The 9578-nt window shown below is 39.0% G+C and overlaps 1 pseudogene; it reads left to right on the top strand.

Annotated features, from left to right (window-relative positions):
* Positions 1 to 6698: 6698 nt before the first annotated feature.
* On the top strand, positions 6699 to 8689 carry LOC149240265 (pentatricopeptide repeat-containing protein At1g71210, mitochondrial-like; annotated as a pseudogene).
* Positions 8690 to 9578: the final 889 nt, after the last annotated feature.

The raw sequence follows: 9578 nt of genomic DNA, 5'->3' as shown, positions 1-9578 counted from the left end.
CAAAATCCATAGAGATGCTCTCCCATGGTCTAGAAGGTACCGGAAAAGGAGTATACAAACCAAGCTTCCTATTGCTATGCTTGCTTGTAGCACATAATGAAAAACCTCTTATGAACCTTGAAACAGAATCTACCATGCGAGGCCAATAGCAATACCTCTATAGATGTGCAACTGTTTTGCTCACACCAAAATGGCCAACAATAAGAGAAGAATGAGCTTCTCTTATGACATTTATCCTCTCCCCCTGTGGTATACACAACTTGCCCAGATGAAACAACAAATTGTTATGCATGTGATAGTCATTTTCCTCTACATGATTCCCTTTGCTCAAGTTAGCATACACATCTTTAAAGTCATCATCAGATGCATATTGTTCTATGTAACTATCATGTACAATGGAATCATTCTTAAGTAAAGTAAACAGCACCAATAATAGGCCTTGAAAGCATATCAACAACCTTATTCAAAGTACCTTTCTTGTACCTTATTACCAAATGGAACTGTTGCAAGAAGCCCATCCATCTGAAGTGTCGTGACTGTTGTAACTTGCTTTGTGATTGCAAGTATTGAAGGGTTGATGGTCGGTATGTATAACAGTTTCTTTGCCCATCAAATAGTGTTTCCACTTTTTGACGCTTTGTACCAATGCATACAACTCCTTATCATATGTAGGATAATTTACAACAGCACCATTAAAAGTTTCAGAATGAAAAGCAATAGGCTTACCATGCTGTAGAAGAACTGCACCCATGGCATAATCACTAGCATCGGTTTGTATCTCAAATGGCTGTCTCAAATCCGGTAATGCAAGGACTAGAGCTGAACTAATCTTCTCTTTCAAAGATTCGAAAGCTTTTTGCTTCTTGCCTCCCCATTGGAAAGCATGCTTCACACTTGTCACTGCATGCATAAGAGCTGCTATAGAAGAGAAGTTAGAGATAAACTTCCTCCAATATTGAGCTGCACCCAAAAAACTTCTTACCTCTGTTATGGATTTGGGAGTAGGCCACTTCACAATAGCCTCAATCTTAGCAGGATCAATTCTCAAAGCACCTCCTCCTACTATGTGTCCCAAATAAACCAAAGAAGTCTTTCCAAATTCACACTTTGACATTTTAAGAAATAACTAATTCTTCTTCAAAACATCAAGCACTTTCCTAACATGCATGACATGATCTTCTCTAGACTTGCTGAAAATTAAGATGTCATCTAAGTAGACAATAACGAAATCATCAAGAAAAGGACGCAAGACATCATCCATTACCCGCATGAAAGTTGCAGGTGCATTGCACAAACCAAACGGCATCACAAGCCACTCAAAGAGTCCTTGTTTGGTTTTAAAGGCTGTCTTCCAAATGTCACTTTCTTCAATTCTTACTTGATGATATCCACTGCGCAAGTCTAGCTTAGTGAAATATCGAGCATCTTTCAGCTGGTCTAGCAAATCATCTATCCTTGGGAGTGGGTAACGATTCTTTACCGTTATCTTGTTCAAGGCCCTGAAATCAACACACATACGCCAAGTGCCATCTTTCTTTGGAATCAATACAATCAGTGACCCACATGGCGAAGTACTTGGCCTTATGAAACCCTTGTCCAACAAGTCCTTGATTTGCTTCTTTATTTCAGCATTCTCCATGATAGACATGTGGTACATGCCTATGTTTGGAAGAGGACAATCTGGATGCAAATGGATTTCATGTTGAATCTCCCTCTTAGGAGGCAAACCTGTTGGCTCCTGGAACATCTCATGATATGCATCAACTCTATCATATAGATCTGATTTAAGTTTTGGATCACAATTGTCAAATGACTCATGATTCACATCAACCTTGGTCTTAATCATAAGAAGAACAAAATTCTTACTTGAATTGACCAGCCTTTTTACCTGTCCTGCATTCACTATCGCTATATTTGTCTTCTTGCGATGAGCTCTAACAATGAACTCCTTGCCATATTTGAAAAGATGATATTTTTTTTCATGGCGATGAAAGATAGCTTTCCTGTCAAACAAGTAAGGACTTCCAAAAACAATTCCTGCTATATCAAAAGGTACCACATCAAGTTCAACTGTGTCAATAAAATGTGCAGTAATTGCAAAGCGCAATGTGCACTTTCTTGAAACTTGTAAATTTACATCCTTGCAAATCCATCCAAGAGGATATGGCTTCGGATGTGGAACGGTCTCAAGTTTAAGCTGCTTGACCAAGTCCTCTGATATAAGGTTTGCTTGTGACCCACTATCAAAAAGTGTGTCAATTTTAGTATGTTTTGAAATCACCCTCACATGAAACAGTTCAATTCTTTCTTCCTCATTAGGAGCTTGTACATGGCAGTTTGAGGTACTAGTGCTAGCTTGAGTTTCAATTTCTTTTCCCTTCAAGTTTTTCAAACCCATGGCTGCATTTTTGGTTTCATCACCTGAATCATCCCCTAAATCTTGTGGTGTAGATGTAGTAGCAGCAGTTTTCTGTTTCCCTTTGGATTTGTTAGATTGAGGTCTTTTTTCAGGATGTAATTTCCAACAGTTTTTCTCCTCATGACCTGGTTTAGAACAGTGTTTACAGATCACTTTCTCACTCTCCTGTTTGACAGATGCATTCTTTTTGCCCTTTCCCTTGGAGGTTTTCTCTTTGTTTTTCCCCTTAGGGGCCTTGTTTCTACCCTCTTCAAATGTGTTTTTTCCCCTTGCCTCTAAATGGGTGGCTTGGACACAAACCTCGTCCAGGCTAGTAGGGTTAAACATCAAGATGGTGTGTCTAAGGTAGCTATGCAAGCCACCAATGTATTTCAGCAAGGTTTCCTGGGTTTGTAAATCTACCCCTAACAAGAGAGCTCTTCTCCTGAATTCTTGGGTGTAGTCTTGGACACTCTGACCCTTAAGTTGTCTGAAATTTTGCCAATTCATAATGGCTTTCTGCATGTGAGCAAGAGGATAAAACTGTTTTTTAATGGCTAACAGAAATTCAGGCCATGTTAAGGTAACCTTACCAAATTTCCTGATCTCCTCTTTAGTCTTGGCCTCCCACCAGACCAATGTTGCTCCATCCATTCTCAAGGAAGCTAACTGAATCTTTGTGGCATCATCATGCATATTCTGGATCCTCAAGTAAACTTCCAACTGCCTAATCCAGTTGTCAAGCTTTTCTGCATTCACTTCACCATTAAACATAGGTAATTTGAATTTTACATCAAGCTTCAAAAAAGGACTTTTTCCAGAGGATCTATGCTTATGCACAGAAGAAGAAGACGAGGATGAAGACGAAGAAGGTGACGATGGGGGTGGTGGATCACCATTTCCTCCATGTCCTTTCTTGGAATGATCATCATCCTTCTTACCTCCTGAAGAGCCCTCTCCTTCATGTGGATGTTTGGACCCTTCTCCAGCCAATTTCTCATTTCTTTCTTGGTACAATATCCTCACCATTTCAGTGAGGTCCAAGAAAGCCTTTCTGAAGACTCTTTCTTCTTCTTTTGGATCCATGTCTGCAGGAATTTCTCCTTCATGTGCAGACATTCTTGAAGCTTCTGCTGAGACTCTTGAGGGTGAAATTGAAGGTGGAGGTGATGGCTCTCTGGCCTTCCTTGACTGAGGATTCTCTCGTTCTCTATTCAACTGTCCTTCCCCTCTTTTAAGTTTCAACCTGGTAAGCATCAATACTTGCAAGACAGTTAGAAGATCTTTGCACAAAACCCTGAGCTCTAATACCAACTTGATCTGAATTTGAAACTACTTGTAAATTGTTTGCAAGGTATTCAATTCAGAAATATACATTTTTAAAAGATTTCCATGTCTTGCAGAAAGAAAACAAATGAAATTTTCAGCTGTTCATGACCCATTTAAGCATAGAAGATTTATTTCCTTTTACTGTTTAACACACTAAAACAAATTTTTTCTGCAAAATAAATCAACCACAGATGCAAAAGAAGTTGATAAAGCAGTTCACCCCTCCTGGGCTACGTTTGCTGGGTCCAAAGCCCCCAAATGGGCTTGTCCTTGTTTTCATTAAATGCTCAAATTGAATATACAGCTGAATAGAAGCATCTACAGGTGGAATAGATGGTAAAAATGGATTCAGAACACTTGAATCCTTCAGGATTGACTATTGGATCACCTCCAATGGATACCTGCAACCCTATACAGTCTTCACAAAACTGGGCCCTAGTGGCTCCTAGAACTTTCACGGCTCCAAAACCTCCACAAATAACCTCAGATGGTTGTAAGACCTACACCAATGGCTTCAGAAGATCGAAAATACCCAAAATCAAAAAAAAATTCATCCAAAACCGCCTTTCCTAGCCAAAGTTATGGCCAATTAAAGTTTTCATCCAGTTATGCCTAGAAACACTCGAGCTAACTTTAGTTGGAGTCCAGTTAGCTCCGCCAATTACGGCGGGACAGCCCAAATTTGGCGCTCCGCCAAAAAATCCGCCAGTCTAACTGCAGTTACATTAAATGTTGGCGGTTAGCATGGGATTCCGTGCTGGTGGTTAGTGCTGGCGGTTGGGGCTTAAGCCCTTGGTTCTGGGCCCGCGGTCATATGAAATGGGGGCTGGCCCCCTTTGGTTTCTGCCCTATCCTTGTTTAAACCTTTTCTACACATTGTTCCACATGTTTGACATGACCCACTTGTATGGTGTAGTGGTAATTGTTTGGCTGGTGCGGAGGAGGTCTTGTGTTCAAAACTTGCCAATGCTAAAAACAATTTTACATTGCACCCATAATGCTTCCTGACGTCATCTGGGGGCCACGTGGCGGCCTCCGGGCCTGCCACGTGGCATCCTATGATTGGCTGTGCAAAGGGAATATTCCCTGGAATATTCTAAGGAATATTCTGTGGAATATTCCTTTTTAATTTATTTTTTTTGAAAAATTAAAATTTCTAATGTTATTGACAAATTCTTCTTTTTGCCATAACTTCCTCATACGGCGACCGTTTTTCGAACTGTTTGCGGCGCCAGAATTAGGAGGAAAAGCACTTTCGATTCATTCCACTTTGAACCAGTTCTGAGCACTTTAAATTTTGAGCATTTCACGACACTTAGGACATGAGCACCTGATCATCTAATATTGAGATGATAACCGTGGGTCTACTAAATCCTCTCCCATTTCTATCTAAGCAAATGCTACCACACACTGCTAGTCACCCTCAAATATCTTTATATATCCCTAAACAACCATCCTAAATCCATCTTAAATATTTTGAGCGTTTACATAAACATTAGCTTACCATTTTAATCACATTATTATACTAGGTGTCCTCTAGAAATTCCATCAACAATGTTATATTAGTTTTCAAAGTGGATGCCTAGCTGTCTCATTCGACTCCATATTGACACTATTGTTAGATGTATATTATCCAATTGATGTATATAGAATGGCTAGTGCTACATGCTTTAAGATAATAGTGTCGTATATTGTATGTGATTCTAACATGCCAATCTATTGTTCTTAACATTTGACAACTTTAATGTATTAAAATCTACTAAGAGAAAAGAGAAATATGTTTTGTGCAATGCAATGGACTCCATATTATATGAGTATATTTTAGAGTATGAATGAGACCATTTACCAAATTCCTCTAGATACAAAGAGGAAAACATTAACATCCCAAAATCAAACTCCATTACCATGTCAATGCCATTGCATTTTGTAATGTTTATCCTCAACTCTGACTAATTGAAACTCAGAAAATGCATAGTTTATAATGAACCTAACGCTTGGAGAAAGCCATGGGCGTCTTTCACGAATGAGGACTCCTATTGGATCAAATGTGTATGACAAGGTTCTAAAGAGATGCATTTTATTGAATAATTTGTCAAGCAATGATGTGTACATACTCTAATATTTTTTTTTTGTATTCAAATCTGTAACCGAAAACACATATTCTTAACTATTACACCTAGAAAAACTAAAATCCAAACCCTTTGCAAGATAATCCTGCTTATTTGTTTGTCATGCAATACTTTGTCAATCCTGATGATTTCGTTGCAAAGGATAATGTTGTGCGATTGAACAGCCCAAGAGGAGTTCACTTTCGTCGGGCAGGTCCTCGAGAATGGATGAAGTGTGTGCTTGTGTGGTAACATGTGGTGGATTATGTGCGAGGCTAAACACTGTCATACGAGAAACTGTATGTGGATTATATAATATGTATGGAGTTCAAAAGATCATCGAGATTGAGGGATTATACAAAGGGTTTTATGCTTACAATACCATTCCATTAACACCGAAGATTGTGAATGATATTCACAAACATGGGGGCACTATTCTTGGCACTTCAAGGGGTGGTCACGAGACATCAAAAATAGTTGACAGCATTCAAGACTGTGGCATTAATCAGGCTTATATAATTGAAGGGGATGGAACCCAAAGAGGAGCAGCTGTTATTTATGAGGAAATTCGAAAGCGTGGTTTAAAAGTTGCAGTTGCGGGAATCCCAAAAACTATTGACAACGATATTGCAAGGAAGCCCAACGAGCTATAAATGGCTGTTGGGCCATTGGTGTAAAGCCCAAGTTCCATTGGGCAAAGTCCCACTTGAGCACATGAGACTCACATTCAATCCCCGCCCGCAGCTATTCAACACTTTGGCACATGTTAGAAGCAGAGAGTGTTAAGAATGGCATAGGCCTTGTCAAGCTCATGGGTCGCTCAAGGATGAGGGGGCTCTGTGAAGATTCAGGGTTTGTGCAAGATGGGCAAATTAGATGAAGCAAAAGGCGTGCTTGGTGAATTGAGGAGAAATGGTCTTACCGTGGATGAGGTCGATGTTGTTTCGCTTGCTAGTGCTTTCTGCAAAGACGGTAGGATTGATGAAGTTGTGATCTTGATTGATGAATTGAGAGAAGAACAGGCTATTCAGACTTCTAAAACATATGAGATGGTGATCAAGCATCTCATTCAAGAGAATAGAGTGAATGAAGCGTTGGATTACTTTAAAGAGAGGGTTTCTCAGGGGTTCCATCCCAAGCCTCGTTGCTACGGTGCATTGGTTGCTGGCCTTTTGAGATGGGAGAGACACAAGGAGGTCTATTGTTTATTAAATGAGATGAAAGGCAAGCATATTTGTCCAGATACGATTACTATCAATGTGACCATTCGTTTCTTTTGCAGAGGTAAGTTTGTTGAAATTGAAATGGATCTCTTCAATGAAAGATCAAAAATAGGGTTTTCTCTGGATAGGCTTACTTATAATAAACTTACAAATGAGCTTTGTAGGATGGGAAAAATGGATGAAGCCTATAAAATTGTGGAGGATGTGATGGTAATTGGTTTCTTCCCAGGCAAACATACACTTGTTATTCTTGTCAATGCTCTGAGCAAGGCAAGGAAATTTGATATAGTTCACAAGCTTCTTGATGCCAAAATTGAATGGCACTATGTCCTTGATTACTCAACATCTGGTAAAATCATTTCTAGCCTCTGCGAGTGTGGAAGAGTAGATGATGGATATTTGTTTCTTGGAAAGTTGAGGAAAATGAATGTGGTGCTTAACAAAAGAACTTACTATGCATTAATAGATAGCTTTTGTGATGTAAAAAGGGGAGATATGGCTTCCAAGTTGCTTCTTGAAATGCAAGAGAGTGGGCATGTACCTAGTCGCTTAATTGTGAAAATGGTATTTTCTGTTCTTTGTGAAACAGGCCAGATTGATTAGGCTCTTCAATTATTAGACGTACATGTGTGTGGTTCCCCTCCAGATACTGGTTTGTACAATAAATATATAAAGATCATCTGTCATGTAGGCAGGCCTAATATAGGGACAAGAATTCTCGAAAAGATGCTCAAGGATAGCTGCACACCTGATGCCACATCCTATATTAACTTGTTACATGGCTACTTGAGAAGTAAAAGTGTGGTTAATGCCCTGAACTTGTATAGAGAATTGTTGGCAGAAAATATCTTTCCCATGAAGCTTTACAATGTTATGATTAGTGGCCTTTGCATGGCAGAGAAACTGGAGCTTGCCCTTATGTTCTTTGAAGAAATGATTAGCAAAATGCTACTTCCCAGCCTTGGATGTTATGAGAAACTTATTTATTCCCTATGAAAGGAAGGCAAATTTAATATGGCACTAAGAATATTTAGTGGTATGAAGAAGAAAGGATATCACTCGTGTACTTTTGTTTACAATGTGCTCCTGGGCCACAACTTTAAGTTATGTGAGGTTAACCAAGCATGGTTTCTCTTTGATGACATGTGAAAGAAAAATTGTGCTCCTAATGTTGGAACTTTTAGTATTTTAATTGCTGGGTTATCTGATGCTCGGAGGCTAGAATCCACCGTAGGAGTGCTCGAAGAAATGATGGAGCAATGCTTTGCCTTTGACATTCTTATTTATAACATGCTACTCCGAGGCCTTTGCAAGGAAGGTAAAATGGAACTTGCTTGTGATCTATTCAACAGAATGCCCAAAAAAGTTGTGCACCAAATGCATCAACTTATGACTCCCTAATATATGGTTTATGTAGAGCAGGCATAATAAATGATGCTCAGAAACTCATGGGTGAAATGTTAGAAAAGAAATTGCATCCTAATAGGTATATAAGCCATTTGTTGAAGATGGTGTCTAACCGAGGCCCAAATTATGAGCATGCATTCTTTTGTTTCTGGCCATATTCAATCTTGGTGAGAGCACGTGTGTTGTTGTTCTATTATGATGATTATGAAAAGTCAACTAGATAGGTGGAGTATGAATCACCTTCTAATACATAGGGGAAGCAAAGTTGAGAGTAAGGTGGAGAAATCAGTTCCACATACTTTTTATAAAAAAAAAAAATTAGCAGAGATTTGTGTCTAGTGGGTCTTGGGTCAAGATTTTGAATCCGCTTTGATATCACATGTAAGACTCCATCCTAGGGTCCTCTAACAAAACTAAATTTCTCTAATTTTAAATATAATAAGAACGGGAAATAACTTTTTTCTAACTAAACATTTAATCGATGATAATTTACCATTAAAATTTATTTCCCACAATTAAATAGTAAGCATTTCAAAATATAAATCTCATTGCCTTGATGATGGACTCACTAAGCTAGTCTGAAACGTTGGTTTCAAAACTGCTCACATGTTTTTCCACAAAATTATAAAAAAAAAAAAAAAAAAAAAAAAAAAAGTAAGCATTTCATTTTAATCACTTACATGAGTAATCTATAAATAGAGGAATACATGTTCCGATAGCCTGGTTGAGATGCCCTTGAGCTCCTGATCCTGCTGGGATGCTCCTCTTGATTACTGACTGGATTTACCTTCCATCCAACTAGGAAGTATTTCTTGGCCCAGGAAACCTCCACAAGTTCTCTAACCCTCCGAGCCCAAGTCCAACCAGATGTAGTGTGTCCAAGATAAACAATACTCTCCTTCTCTCCCTTCTCTCTTCTCCACCTTCCTCTCAAAACAAATCCTCCAAAACCACCACCAAACCAAAACCAAAAGCAAGACCAAGGATCCCCTCTTCTCCCTTCATCCTTCCCCTTTTATGCCCCCTTCTCTTTTCCACCTCAACCACCTCTCATTAATGTCATAACTACCCACTCATCCTTACATTTGACTTATCTTCTCCCGAGTAAATTTG

The sequence above is a fragment of the Pinus tabuliformis genome, chromosome 8, assembly GCF_031772625.1.
Source record: "Pinus tabuliformis cultivar Carrire ecotype Pingquan chromosome 8, CPIR1, whole genome shotgun sequence".
NCBI lineage: Eukaryota > Viridiplantae > Streptophyta > Pinopsida > Pinales > Pinaceae > Pinus > Pinus tabuliformis.
Note: the sequence above shows the minus strand (reverse complement) of the source record. Positions and strands in the feature narration are given on the sequence as shown.